This window comes from Patella vulgata, chromosome 9, assembly GCF_932274485.2.
Source record: "Patella vulgata chromosome 9, xgPatVulg1.2, whole genome shotgun sequence".
Lineage (NCBI taxonomy): Eukaryota > Metazoa > Mollusca > Gastropoda > Patellidae > Patella > Patella vulgata.
Genome location: NC_065887.2, coordinates 33,034,956 through 33,050,994, shown reverse-complemented (window position 1 = coordinate 33,050,994; position 16,039 = coordinate 33,034,956). Strand labels below are relative to the sequence as shown.

At 34.5% G+C, this 16,039-nt stretch overlaps 1 protein-coding gene across 2 annotated transcripts in view; it reads left to right on the top strand.

Annotated features, from left to right (window-relative positions):
- The first annotated feature begins 653 nt into the window (after window positions 1-653).
- Window positions 654-16,039, top strand: part of LOC126832625 (neuronal acetylcholine receptor subunit alpha-10) — a 57,577-nt gene continuing 42,191 nt past the window's right edge. For both annotated transcript variants that reach the window (XM_050563476.1, XM_050563475.1), the window contains exon 1: window positions 654-859. The gene's annotated coding sequence lies outside the window, so the exon portion shown is untranslated. The remainder of the gene's footprint in view (window positions 860-16,039) is intronic.

The following is a 16,039-nucleotide window of genomic DNA, read 5'->3' as shown; positions in this document are numbered from 1 at the left end:
AAAGTTTGTTTCAACCCAACTGATCTATACTATTCGGGCTTAGCCTTTTCAGCCAGCCCTCTTAGCACCCATTTTCCAAGATGTATGATAGTCAGTGCTTAAAGGTGACGGAGCCGTCACACTTGTAGCTTACTGGAGCGATGGTTTGGGTCTGGCTTTCTGAACCCCTGGTCAAAGTCGACAACAGAGTCATTAGCCCAGTATGACTTAAATGAAAAAAGTACAACAAAGCTGTGTTGGCTATGAACACACGAAATAAACGAGAAGTGACACTTGGTGCTCTATAGAAAACGTCCAAGGATGCCCCCGACTTTAATTGAACATTTATTTTAGCCCACATAGTCAAATTAAAGATCGCGTGTTACCTATGTCAACTCTTCATATAAATAAAAGGCAGTACCATGTGTTCTAAAAGGAATAAGCATACACGTATACTGAAAATTTATAGAATGATCTTAGAATTATGATTACGATATTACATTCATACTGTGTGAAATAAAGATTTTTTTTATTACGCTATGAAAAACCATTTCTTGATAATAACCAACTGTATCTATTTGACTCGATACATAGCATCTGTTTTCTATGGTATTTATTTGTCGTAACTCTATAGAGCGGCTCGTTATCGCTTCATTACTTCATTGAGAACACGGTCTGACTGTAACTACAATTAGCGGGAGTTCAAAATCATAGCCACGGCTTACAAGCAGTCGCAGCAAGAAGCATCAGTCGATCGAACAAACGCCGGCTAAGATACAATCAAAGCCTCTTGCTACAGTATTGACTAGCAAACTTCAACAACTAAACTCAAATCAGTCGGAATTTCTACCCGTTCAACTTGTCTTTAATCTTGGTGATCGTAAGTACTAAAAGTTTCTTTCTTAGTTTCTTTGTTGTGTCATCTGAACGACAAAACATTTTACTGCAGCTGTTGGTGGTTAATTAAGAAATAGTATCTGCTTTTTTCTTGTTTTTTATTTTTAAAAAATCACAACTATTTCCGTTTTAATACCTTTTAATCTTTGACAACAGACTTTAACCCGAAATTAATCTTCTGTTATGTAATCATTTTTAGATATATATTATTCCTGAATTTTACCAAAACCAAGAAACAGAAGGTGTCCCCTGTTCAATTTTTCAATCATATTTCACTTGAAAAGTTATTTGATGGTAATAAAAAATGATGAGATCGAATCACATCGTGTTTAAAATTCTGTTTCAGATAAAAGTTATTAAATCGTTTTTTGATAACATTAAATATTTTGTGCTATTAGGAACAAGCCCGAATATCAAATTCATGCAAATTATTGTAGTGCATTTTTGTATGACTTTTAAAATGTAAAAATGTTAATTAAATCAAATACGTTGTTTTCTGTTTATCTACTTCTCTGATGTAAATTAAGTAACTCTATATTGTATCTTTTCTCTGATTTGAATTATTAAATTACTAACTCATTTAATCTTCAACCGACAATCCAAATATTTCACTCCCCCGCACCGAAGTAACAGTATGACCTGGGATTTTATTTTTAAAGTGAGATCAGCTGGAAATTGGTTCTAGATCATATATTATCACACTATTTTAAAACATTTATTTTATTTTATCAAATTCTAAGACATATTTTAAGATATATATGTTTTTAATATCACGATTCCCTTTGCATTGATTACAAAATGACGTCAATCCTGTAGTGTCACTTTTAGTATTACAGCCTCACTTTTAAAGGAGCAGTTCTGAATTTTGTGAACTTGGGATATTTCACTTTTGATTTTAGTCTCTAAGCTACAATAAAATAAGGGGGGTTGGATGGCTGAATGGTTAGCGTGCGCGCGCTGTATCATAAAGTCTGTCATTGAGTCGACTGGCGTGGTTTCGAATCCCCGGTTGTACGTGACAAGGAGTAGGGTCGCCTGTCCAACCTCGTGGGTTTTCTCCGGGTCCTCCGATTTCCTCCCACTGCTAAAGACCCCTATGCGCAAGCGAATTATGTAAATAAAATTAAACCATATGTTAGTCCCGAAATGACCTAGTTTGTGTCGAGTGGACGTTAAACCCCATTTCTCCCTCTCCCTCTACAATAAAATAATAATAATAACTATATTGACTTACCGGATAAATATAGTTTCAAACTATTACTAAAGGTTACCGACAGAATAATTAAAACAAAACTTGCTTGGATTATAGTTTACTCTCTAACTTTTAAAGTTACCATGATTATTTCAAGGCTTAAGAAATGCTCCCATTAAAAAATATCCCATCAATTTGTGAGGATAGGCTTTGGTTGGAATTAAGATTATAAACATTATAAAGCATTATGTAGGTTCAAGAGTTTTATTGAGAATTCGTTCGTACGTACGTTTCAGAAGTTTTACGTCCACTTCAAGAAAGGGTGATGTTTCATTCTGTTATGTTTATTATTATTGAACTTATACTTGGCAATTTAATATTGAGAATCAAATTGCCAAGTATAAGTTCAATAATAATAAACATAACAGAATGAAACATTTCAGACAAAGAACGAATAGTAATAATAATAACCAAAGTCAAACATATAGATGTTATACAAATTTGAAACATACTACATATTTTGATAATAAAATTAAATATAAATGAATTAGAAATATATACATTATTTACATAAATCATTCTGTATATGGTCATGAATAGGGTTACCATAGTAAGACTGGATTGTAAACTGTTTTTTAATTGGCTCGTAGACTTTAGCTACAATCAAGGCCAGGACAGATAATTTGAAATAGTGGAAACCCTATGGATTAACCCAGAGGTTAGTGGAGTAGAAGGGAATGAGACCACTGGGGATACCGAGGATGATATTTCACGTGAATATGGCATAACAAAATACAGACAGAACAGACACTACAACAAACTAACATTACACTGCACGGTTCACAATTCCAGATGTTAAAAAAATCAAAAGGTTTCAGGCAAGTGAACCTACTACATAAACCAATACAGCCAATTAAAGAGGTAATGCCGCAGAGGGCCCAAAGAGCATTTTCCTTAACTAGATTAAATAAAATTGGAGAGTGAAATATGTTCTTTAGATATTAGACATTAAAATATTGTGTAAGTTCCTTCGTGGCCTCGATGTATGTGGATACAAATGAGTAACCGTTCAGACAACTGCAAATTGTAAGAAACTAACTTTAATTAGGATTGTTCTATATTTTAAAATGTATAGTATGGAGGTCAATAGTTGCTGTGTATTCTGGAATATTGGGCCTTTAATGGAATTGAACTGAATGTAACACTGTCTTTTACATCCAACGACAGGCCCGTGGAATGTTGCTAACTATACACTGTATTTTTATTTTGACTTGCCAGGAGATATCGCTTTAAACAGGCTCGCATCTTAAGACAACATTCATGTATTTTGACTCTTCTCTGGTTTGTTATCATGACTTTCTTTAATATCTGCTTTATCTCGCCATTTCCAAATTATACATTCGGTGTAAATTGATCGTGTCGGATGTCGACAAGACTGGAAATATTTTATAATATTATGGAAAATCTTCCTTGCAACTGATAATATTCTTATTAAAGGTACGCGTTTACGTTTTAAAAAATTCCAAGATTTTACGTCATACGCCATTAAAGTTAGTAGAGCCCCAAATATATACTGACGAAAAGTCGCAAATCTTATTGTTTAATTTCCCCGCAGTAATTAAATCTTTGGATAATCAAATAATTTTATTTGGTCGTTGTGCTGATGTCAATACTTCTTGGCGTGCCATGCACGGAACTGTGGGTAAACCACTAAAAACGTCAATGCTGATTGATTAATCAATGTCTGACGTCATAGGCCAAAAACCGCCAGACGCGACCTTCCAATACGACTGGTCTGATCTTCATGCAGTGTATGCCATCGAATGTATAAAAAAACGAAACGAAATATAGATGTGTATTTTAATCAGATTGATGTCAATACTATATTAGGGAACATGCACCAAAACCTAATTTTAATCGTTAAAAAGCATTATGCAAGATTTCGATAAAGAGCTGACAGTTGTCGCTATAATAGTTAAAAGAAGATAATGGAAAGGGAATATTTAAAATTTTCAGTCAAAATAGTTTATTCTGAACGAAGTTAAGGCCGTTTGAAGAATAATGTAGTCTCGATTGTCATTACTAACGTTGTTACAATAATGAATAAAGTCTCTATTATCCATTTTTAATTAAATTATTAACTGACGATCGTTTTTAAATCACAACCATCTGATGGTGTAGAGAGTTGAGTACGGTTGGCATGTGAATAAATGTCTAATTAATGATTTATAATAGCATTTGAGATCAAACAAGATATCTACAATAGGAAGATTTAGCTCTTACATAATGCATCTTTAAATTATGTACCTTTAAATGATACCAGAATAACCCATTATGTAAGATAAAACTCTATGTATAAACATTAAAGGACATGAACAAAGTTTAATTTAAATACCTTTAAGAATTCTTTCATCACGACATGGTCAATTTTAACATGGCAATCGAAATCGTACTATTAGACGAGCTAAAAAAATAATTCAAATTGCATCTTTATTATTGTAAACAGATTACCAGCCCTGTGTCCTGGATTTATAAACTTTGTTTATAAAAACAAAACTTATAAAATGTCGAAATAACACGAATTATGGAAACAGTTGCATAACATTGTCGTATTAAACATGATCTTTACGAAACCAATAAGCAACATTTGTGAAACAGCTAGATATCATACATTGTGAAAACAGTTGAACAACATAACTTTGTGAAAACAGCCAGAAGCCATAACTTTGTGAAAACCGTTAAATACCATAACATATGAAAACACTTGGATAATATCATTTACAAAATCATTAATGAAATACATTACTCTATGAAACCGGTAGGAAAACGTATCTTTATGAAAACACATTGCGATTTCTTCTGTAGGAGATGTCTTTTACCGAGTGGGGTTAATTGTCAAGATAATTATATGTTGTAGAATTCCAGGAGATATAATACGAAACTGATTACTGGGAATGGGAAACCGTAACTAGAGAATAACTCTAAGAATACCAACAAGAATTTAGAAGGTAATGACAATACAAACTGTTTTCTTCAACTACAGCATCGTGCATCTATGTGGGTGTATGTATAAAATAGCTTTCATCAACGTCCAATTCCAGAGTTAAGTTATATCGCAGACAGATAGTACCTTTACAATATTGAATTTGTTCATATACCTGCCAATCAATTATTCGCCTTTAGTTTAAATATAGATGAATATTTCTATATTTTGATCACTTTGGGGTGTCATTGTTTTCTCTGTAAACTGAAACATATTTATTTAGTTTAGTTTTATTTCAGCACATCTAAGCATGACTTATTTTTTATACCCTAGTTTTTCTTGGTATAATATTACTTTCAGTGATAGAATATGGATTTGGGACACCTGGGGGGAAATCGTATTGTTACGGTTATTCTATACTCCCAATTGTTACTCTTACTCTTTGCTCCTAGCTGTTATTGTTATTCTGTGGACCCAGCTGTTACTGTTAATCTGTGCCCACAGTTGTTACTGTTAATCTGTGCCAACAGTTGTTACTATTATATGCCCTCAGTTACCACTATTACTCTTGATTTCCCGTTGTTACTGTTATTCTATGCTCACAGTTATAACTGTTACTCTATGCTCAATATTACTCTATGTTCCAATCTGTTACTGATACTCTCTATGCTACAATTGTTACTGTTACTCGATGCCCCCAATTGTTACTGTTACTCTTTTGTGCACCAATTTAAGAGAACGTTCATATTTACTCTGAGCACACTTTTTTTTTACTCTAGTTTCAACTCGGATCTTGACGCCATTCAACAATCTTGTTAGTCATTCATCGAAATCATTAACCGATTGTTAATTAAATGCACGCGTAATCTTTTGATATCCAACTAATACTGGGCATGAGACAAGGTATGCTTTCTGCTTATTGAGATGTCCATTGCAGGGTGGGTGTAAACATAAATCTATAATTACACAGGCGGAGATACTCTGACTGGAGAAGAAATCAGAATTGAATCCTTGTCTTATTAATATGATATATGATCACAATAACCACTTGTATCGTCTTCCATACTAAATTATTCTTCTAAATCTCTTTTTTAAGCTACAAAAATATTGAATCAGTATTCAATGCGTCTCCGTTCGTTCAATTTTTGTTGGGGCAATTAAGGGGTGTTTTAAGTGATGTATTCTTTCTTCCTGCCATGATGGCGTCAATATACACATTAAAATAAATTGCCCATGATGGATGGATGGATATCTTCGGCTTCGATTTGAATTTTTTTCTTTAAGGCGATATCAGGGCCATAGGTTTAATTCATTCCTGTGATGTTTTCTGTAAACGTTGGAAAAATAATTATTTTGTCGCAGAAGGATATTGCGTCTTGAAGTTTGCTTATGAATATCTTCTTAAGTGGTTATATGAAGGGGAGTCTTAGAAAGTATTTAATTTATTTGTGTGAGATTTTCACCGTGTTATTTTGTTAAATAGAGAAGTGTGTCATTTGCTTCGTGTGTTGTTTGAGTGCTTGAATAGTGATTTTCTCTTTATTTCAATAAAACCCTGGATATAAATTGTCTGAGCAGGTTAGTGTCATGAGATTTTTTTTTTGGGGGGGGACATAAATTTTGCTTTGAATTATTTTTTGACTCGTATGGCAAACCCGCTGTCCGGTATTGATATACGTTTTATATTGTTTATCCGGTTGTAATGTTTTTTGCCCGGGTTTAATATGTTTGCCCGGGTATAATATTGTTTGTCCGGGTTTAATATTGTGTAATTCTGTTGCTCTGGTGCAATACTGTAATTGTTTCCCTGGGTGTAATGTTGTTAGCCTGGGTGTATTGTTATTTGCCCGGGTGTAATATTATTAGCATGGGTGTAATATTGATTGCTCCCGTGTAACATTGTTTGTTCCGGTGTAATTTTGTTTCCCCGGGTGTAATATTGTTTGCCCAGGTGTAATATTGTTTCTCGGGAGGAATTCCGTCTATCGTCACATGGGAACTTGGTCATGGAATATTGGATTCGAACACGGGACAGATGACATTGCGTTTAATATTTTTTGTAGATCAAATATTAGCTGCCAATGTAATAATGCTTTAGCATAAAATAGCGGTATACAGCGGAATTTCTCTTTCTACAGCGCTACGGACCTTACACTGTGGAGCGTGATTCTTCATTTTTACCAGTAATGTGGGCATTGAAGAGAATTTGATTTATATTCAGGTCTTTGTTGGGTTGTCTGACGGTGAAGTGTGTCACTCTAATTCTTTCTTCAATCGGAATTCATTAGTTCTTGAATAAATGAGTAAAATGATTTTCTTTTTGGATACACCTTGGATTTACATTGTCTTCAGGGTTCCACGCTCATTATGTGTCTTTGCCCTTTTTTTTCAAGTAGTCTACGTGGACTATAATTGTTTCCAGTGTTCTAGAATTTGCTTCTTAATTGACCTTTGAAATCCAGAAGTTGTGCGAATGAACATTGTCGACTGCCCCATTGCCCGCCCGGTTCATTGTACTAAGAGCATTTTGATAATGTTGCTATTTTATAATAAAACTTTTATTACGCAATGAAATATAACTGTTAAAGAAAGAAATCATAGACAAATTAAACAATGCTAATTTAAAACAAGGTCACACCATGGCAAGGCGACAAGATAACATCGCCCTCAGCACATAGTGGTGTACCCGGCGTTCCAATTTAAATGTAAAATATTTTGTTGTATACCGGTGGGTGTGGCTTATGTTAACTAACAATCGCAAATCTAAGACTAAGGATCCGTTCAGTCTATAGCAAATTACGTTTACGGGTACCTAAACCGATTCCTATATCCTCCAAAGTAAAAGCTACCCCCTTCCCACTACACTACACATCAGCTCGACAGATGCGAAACAGATCAACCAGTGTTGCAGAACAGCCAAACACAACATCTGTAGGACACCCGCTAGAATATGTACCTACGAGGTTTTGCCCATGGATGGAGCGGGACATTCGCTTGATTTGTCTTTGAAGCTGGGATAGGTCGAGATCTATCGTGTAGGCAGGCTGTCGCTTTTTGAGACATTATCAAGTTTTTACTTTTGATTTATTTTTCTCGCAACATTAACTTTGTCTGAGTATTTCTTTACTGAATAAAGTTTTATAGGATTATGATTATATGGTTTAATAACCTTTAAGTGGTGGTTTAAAATGATAACCGACTTGTATCAACTGTGTTGCAATATGGCGAGTATTAAAACGCCATGACTAGCGCGTTGGGAGTCCTCGTCGGTTGGTAAAAGAAAATTATTTTCGATTTGACGTAATTTGACTATACCGTAACCTTGGATTGGAATATTGAAAATACATTGTATGCAAAATTTGAAAGAAATCATCAAAGTCATCATTGAAATATACAAGTTTGAACCATCAGTTTACGAGTCGTGTGAATTTGTTAATAAAAATGCATAGACTCTAAACATATTAGTGCTTTCTATTTTTGATAATTTGCGTGTAGAAGTCTATTTTGAGTATAATATTATTTAAAATTAATTAAAGTAACGACCTAATGGGGGTGGTAGTAAGGATCATTCTCCAAAGAAGTTTGAAAAAAAAAATGAAATTAATAATCTGACCTACAAAGCATTTACAAGAATTATGAACGGGCACGGAGCGACAAGCCGAAGGTGATGGGCGTTGCTTTTGTCGTTTCAAAATAAAAGTGTTAAGGATACATAAACCACCATTATTTACTTCATTGCAGTCTTTTCTGCAAGATCTGTTTATTATATAGCCTATATCAAAGTCTACGTAATTCTTCATGTGCGGACATATCAGAAGTTAATTTTATATTGACCAAATCGTGAAGTTATTCCTGGTAATGATTCAGTACATGAGATTCCAATCCTTGTTTTCTGTGGAATTAACCAGAGTCAATATTTGAGTGGAATGAAGATACAAGGGGGTTATAGTCAGGTCTACGTGGTCAGTGATATCGATACCTGATCCTATACGTGTAAGAAACCGCTATTCTTATTTCTAGCAATATTATATGGGTTTTCATGGTTATCCTCCACTCGCTTTATGTCTATATTTTATATGTCCATTTCGTTTCAAAAATATATAAATGTTATGCATTTAGACTCTTTCTTTAACGCTCTGTTTTAGGAATGGGGGATGCGATAACAATTATGCATTGGAAAAAAAGCTAAACTTTTGTATCTGCAACTCAATAGAATAGAAGCTTGGGTCATGTCCACATCACAAACATTATTCTAAATCATAAACCGGAACCGGAACAGTCTAAATGGATACACATGACCAAATCAATTGCCGCCTCCACTCAATACCACCACAAATACAAATGACTTCAGACCAAAGTATTGTACAAAACAGTAGATTATAAGACTTATTGATATTTGTCTGGATCCTTAAATTTTCGTCTATTTTGGGGCATTGCGCGGGAGGTTTAACGGACACAACCTCGCGATATCACGCCGCAGACGTATCAATGCTTTCCTTGTATCAAAAGTAAAAGTAGTGGGTGGGGGTGGGGGGTATTTTGTCTAGAGACATTAAAATTTATCCAAAGTGGACGTTTATGATTAACACATGTCGTTGGCGATTGTGTGCTCAAAATATATCTTTATAGTTTATCTCTCAATGAAAATTCCAAAGTTCTTCCATTATTTTGTGAAGTTGAACTAAATTGTGTTTTCTTTATTCACGGTATTTATGTCAAACAGCTATCGTGAGAAAAGTCCATTAAATTTTTATGAATTACCAAATGTGTAAATTTTATTACGATCAACTGGCGATGCATTCTGCTTCTTAATTAAAATTTAGTATTACTATATGTTTTTTTCAGTTCTCAATATTATTGTTTACGTTTACATAACTGTTTTACTTGCCGTGGCTTACATTGCCGTGTCCGGAAAGATTAGAACGTAAAAATGGCGACGTTCCTTTAGCATAGTCTAAGTATGTTTATGAACGAACGAGGGCAAATACGAGATTTAAAATGCGTTTCCTTTCATCTTTGGAAGTGTAAAATAGAATATCTTTAATCTCTCTCAGGTTTGTTGGCTGTAACGGACTGAAGTGGAGGCGTTTTGTTGGGAATGAATTATGATGTGAATAAGTCAGAGTATCACCAACAACTTTAATTTACTGGTTTGTAATTCAAGACAGAGAAAAAAATCTACCCGTCCCTAGGGAAATTATGAAATGAAAGAAACAGGATCAAAATATGGATTGCGCGAATTTTAGTTTTTGTGTTGAGTTCTGAAACACGGTGTTTGTCTGTCACATATTCAATCAAAATACAGTGAATTGATGGGATTTTGATTATGTAAGTGATAGTCGGTCGTTTGCTTAAAATATTTGGGTATATCTTTATTTTGATTTTTGGAGGTGGGGATGGGGGATTTCTATTACGTAGAATTTTGCTCGCGTATTGTTGAATTATTGGGATCTACGTCGTTTTATCTAGGTTTTTTTAAACATTCATTTAACAATATTTGTTGTTTTAGTTAACTAAAATAGTAGTTGCCGGCGTCGTTGGCAAGACATATAATTCTTACACTTTTCAGAACACCCGATGCTAGATTATACACCATTTGTTTCCCCATATTATTACAATATTTCGTCACTTTGTATTTATTGACTTTTTGAGGCTAAATGCCTTAGGATTGATGGATGGTAACAAATATTCTAGCTTGGTCACTTTATTAGTGGGATTAAAGGATACGTCTCTTCTACTTGGGTATGAAGTTATGAACACTTGACTGAAGTGACGGATTGGGTTCTTTCTGTGTTCCGCAATTTCTTTATACACCCAATACATAGGCGTGCGAGCCAGGAGGGCAATCTGACTTTTTGAGCAGACGTGTAAAGTTAAAACAAAACTTATTATTTCATCTAGTTGGCAAAATAAAGTGTCCGAAATCTACATTTAAGAGGACACCGGTGAAACGTGAAACACTCTTCATAAAAGGCTTTTGGTTATTGAAGATACCTTCCCGCGTACAAACTGTGTGATTTGATAATATATTTGGACTAAAAACATGTTCAAACTAATAAATCTATCAAAATTTTGCTTCAAATCCTTCTGAAAACATTGTTTTCGCTGGGGAATACCCCTGCTATAGAAAATCTATTAAAAGAGGTCATGTGTGTTACGTGGCCTGGTTGACGCGGAACCTAGCAACGGATGCATATACAAGACGATGTTGTCTTTAATCGCTGAACATTTATCACAAATATCGAAGCCTAATTAAATTCTCGGATTATCCACTGCCCACGACTTGTTTTTTTTTATCTCAGAAACTGTTGGAGCTTAAGCTCACTGTCAAGTTTATCAATATATACATCAAGAGCTCACTAACGCTGAGAGATCAGACAATCTTCGTGTGGAACCATTGACGTCACTCAAGCAGACATCCCTAATCGTCAGATTGCCGGTTAGGGAAACCCTTACATTTTTGTCCTGTATGTGCTCCGTGTGTGTTTTTCAGGGAATCCAGTATTTTTCTAGTAAGACTGGGTGTTTCTACTTTTCATATATACGAAAATTGCCATACTTTTATTGGAAATAACCACCCGATACATACTTATGTGGGAAAGTATTTTTAAAAATTTTAAACAATCACGACATGCTCCAAATGTATATTTCTAGATTTATCTTGGTAAGAGAACATCGATGAAACACCCTTCATAAAAGGCTTCTGGTTATTAAAAAATTTAAAAATCACGCCATGCTCCAAATATATAAAATAATGAATTAAACCAACCATCTATCGTTGATGTTATACATAGGTATACAATTTCACACATCGTCTTCTTTATATTATATATTATTATTGGCATACTTATTCAACAAGGACGTAACTCAAATATCTATTTTATTTTTACACCTGATTTATTCGTGCAAACCAGTGTGGCGTTAAATAGAAATAGATGTTAATACAACCTTCTTAATGCCAAGTTCCCACTATCACGATTCGCGCCAGGAAAACGCGTTTGCGGCCGTCAAATCTTCCAAATTTGGGTATTTCGTTTAGAACATTATGTAGTTGGTGACGCTAAACCTCTTTGATTTAGATCAAAATAAAGTGCTTGTGTTAATTTTAAGTGTTAACGATGAAACGAGAGCTATAGAATTAAATAAATCTTTGTTTGGAAATATTAAATGGAGATCGATATGCATACTACTTCTAGTTTCGTTTTTGGCTTACTTTTTTTCAATTTCATGTAGACATACGTCCATTTGTGGACGAGCAAATCGTCTCCTTCACATAACTAACGTAATCATATTTTAGTCCCAAAATTTTGACAAGATATTAAACCCCAATTTGTGGCAGTCAATCAATTTAACTTACCGGTTTACCTAAACACACTTTTCACGTTAGAGGCAATAATAATTGACGTCTAACGAAGTTAACATAATCAAATTATTTGGTACTAAAGCCAGGCCATATGTTCAATGTTCTGTTATCATAACATTTAATGTTTCTACATGTTCTAGTTCCAGTCATTAATCTCATGTTTTTGTGTTCTGAAACATCATTCTGACACGAGGAAATGTAATTAAGGAGCGGGGGATTTTTTCAACGTGATTTGTAAATGGACGGGGGTTTACTATGCTTCATTAAACATGAATTAAGAGTCTTATCTAGCTTTATGCAGTATTTAGTGGCATTATACAGCACAAGGAGCATTTAACATTAATCAGCAATGTTAATGCTGTATTTTTCAGGGTTGAGTAGAAGTCAGTCGCATTATTTGGTCAAAAGGGAAATGAAATAAAATAGGAGTTTGACGTCCCACTGTTCTGATCCGACTTGGCAAATGACGGTCAAACGGGAGCAGAAGCCTCGATTATAATATTATGAAGACCGTATTCTCACCTCTTTTGGGTCTCCACATGGCATATTTTAAAATCAAACCAAGAAGTAGTTTATCATGACGTGATATCGATTATTTTATGCATTTTCAAAATGCATGATTTTAGTGTGTTTTTCGACAGTAGAGCACAAATTAAAACATAAAAGAATTAAGGTAGCCAATTACTGTTTATTTTCGAGTTAATTCTGAAAGATCAGGAAAGAGCGTCTTTTTCTTGCATCATAAACCTAACTGATTAACACTGCTAAATGATGCATTCACGTTGCTGATTAGCTCTAATTGCGTTCTGTGCTGTATGCAAATTGACATCAAAACAATATTAAATCTTGTAATACTCCAATCGAGCGAGTATGCAACCAACGAATGCTGCCCAGTCTAAGCGTGTACTTTTGAACGTCTAAGCAGTTTTTTCTCATCGTCAGTCGGATTTAAAAGATTTTGAGATTCAAAACATCGCCTTAACAGTTGATAAATGAAATGGGGTTTAACGCCCTGTTTTTCTGCTCCATCCAAGCTAATGGATGGCGTATGCGATACAATGTGTTGGGGGGGGGGGGGATTTACACAGTGGTGATGGTGTGGCCTTATCTTATTTCGAATTCTATCCATCAAGGGTTATTTTACGTCAACGTGTACACGTGACAGTTGATGCTGGTACATAAACATTATACACAAATGTCCGCAATGTGTGTAAAAATTCCTACTGAAACATAATTCTATCATGGTGAGGTGGTATATGGTGTTCTAATTGACATCAAGCAGTCATATACAGACTTATAGAAATAACAATTTAATTGTAGCTCTCAAAATAACTGGCACTACTGAACTAGTTCCTGATATTTTTGAATAACATCACAGAAACACAGAAAAAAGACAAATCTGTACCGAAACTAATGACAATGTGCCTTATTTCCAGGCTTGCATTATAATATATATAATTGACAGATAAATTGAAGATGTGATAAAGAGACAAGCAACATTTTACAAAAAAAAAAATATCATTCAATAAAGATGTTAGAATATCTTAGAAAATCAATTTCGTGTAATTTCAGAGATATGCTTTAAAAATTTATTTGTTTTCAAGGTCTGTTTTTTTTCTAGATCTAAACATTAATGGGAGTGTAACGGCAAAATTTGATAAAAATGTATAATTTGAAAATGCTAGAACAATCAGAATAATCTTCCCTATTCATTGCCATTGAGCCATGAATATAATTAAATAAGAAAATGCGTTGAAACACAACAGCTAAGATTGTTTTAAGGGTTGAGAGAGTTCGAGATGTTATCGACCTAGTCGGAACCCCCAGACATACAGAACAAAATTAATACATTAAAATTAAAATTGCATTACTCGTACATTGAAAGTGATACTGACAATATTATCAATATCGAAATCTCCGTATCAGAAAATATAAAATCTAATTATTCTTGTAACTGTTGATTATAGTTGAGATTTCATTGATCATCAAATTCAGTGAATGACTAAAGAAGCGCGGCGAGTTGCATAGTAACGCTAGTATTCATCAAATTATCGCGTTTTTCCATTGTCGGTGGTGCAGGACGGAGGGTCTAGCAAGGCCAGTGTTTAGCCGTTCGGATGGAGCGAAAAACAGAGATCCCGCGTACACATTGGCGTTCACGTTAAAGAACTCATGAAACTTGGAATTCGAAATAAGATTAGACCGTAGTGCCGCTGTCCAGGCAAAATTTCCCCATTAGCACACTGTATGTCGGTGCCAGAAAAGTAGAACGTTAAACCCCATTTCATTTCATATTATCAAATCATCACCATACCCGTATAGTATATAATGGCAGCATTGTCCAAATCTGTAGATTGTCAAATCAGCTTCGTTTGACACATTTCGTAAAGAGGGATTGGATGGCCGAATGGTTAGCGTGTGCGCGTTGTATCATAAGGTCTGTCATTGAGTCAACTGTCGTGGTCGCCTGTCCAACCTCGTGGGTTTTCTCCGGGTCCTCCGGTTTCCTCCAACTGCTAAAGCGAATTATTAAAATAAAATTGAACCATATGTTAGTCCCGAAATGACCTAGTTTGTGTCGAGTGGACGTTACCCCCCCCCCCCCCCCTCTCTCTCTCTCTTGTAGTAAAATTCTGCGTGGTAGGTAATCTTCGAATGTCACTTCATCGGCACAAGTGAACTCATCAAAAAGGAATAGTAAAAAAAAGGATAGCGTGTCATAATGCCGTATTATCTATTAAAACACCAAATGTAAATTCTTAAGTGGGATGAGATTTTTTCTGAGATTTCTCTTTTCCTTTTTTATAGACTATTCGACATCTGTTAAAATCACTTGTTTCTAAAAACAGCAGAGCATTGAGTTGGCTGTTATGGATACTAACTAATGTAGTTATATGGGGTAAGATGATCACACGGTGCAGTACAGAAAGAATTCCAAAACGTCTTTCAATTTGGTATACAATACGGTTCTGTATACAGAAATACAATGAAAAGTGTTAGCAGGTGGACCGCTCGAAAATTAAGAAATGTTATCATGAGTACTAAAAATTACTGAGTAAACATGCATAACACTTCACATAATCTGTGACCGTGTACATTAATATAAAACACTGTAGTCGCAAAAGTGTAATGGACATTTCTTAGTTTGGATCATTGAGATGTGATATTAGGTATTCTAGAAAGACTAAGCAGGTATTCCGTCAGATATTTTATAGTAAAAATACTATACGTTTCTATATACACTATACTTACAAAAATACAATGGAATTGTTACCTATGTGAACTTCTCAAAGTACAGAGTTGTAGTATTAACCATGTGATATGTCGATACCATACAGTGTAATATACGAGTGTAACGCAAGTTGTGAACTTCCCACATTAATTAAATGTTACTGTTAGACTAGAAATACAGTTGGGTTGTAACTATGATATCATTTGTGTTCAGCAAATAAGGATGGGTTGTAAATATCATATCATTTGTGCTAAGTAAATAAGGTTGGGTGGTGAATATCCTATCATTTATAATATCATATCATTTGTACTAAGTAAATATATCATTTGTGATAAGTAAATATCATATCATTTGTGTTTAGTAAATAAGCTTGGATGGTAAATGTCATATCAT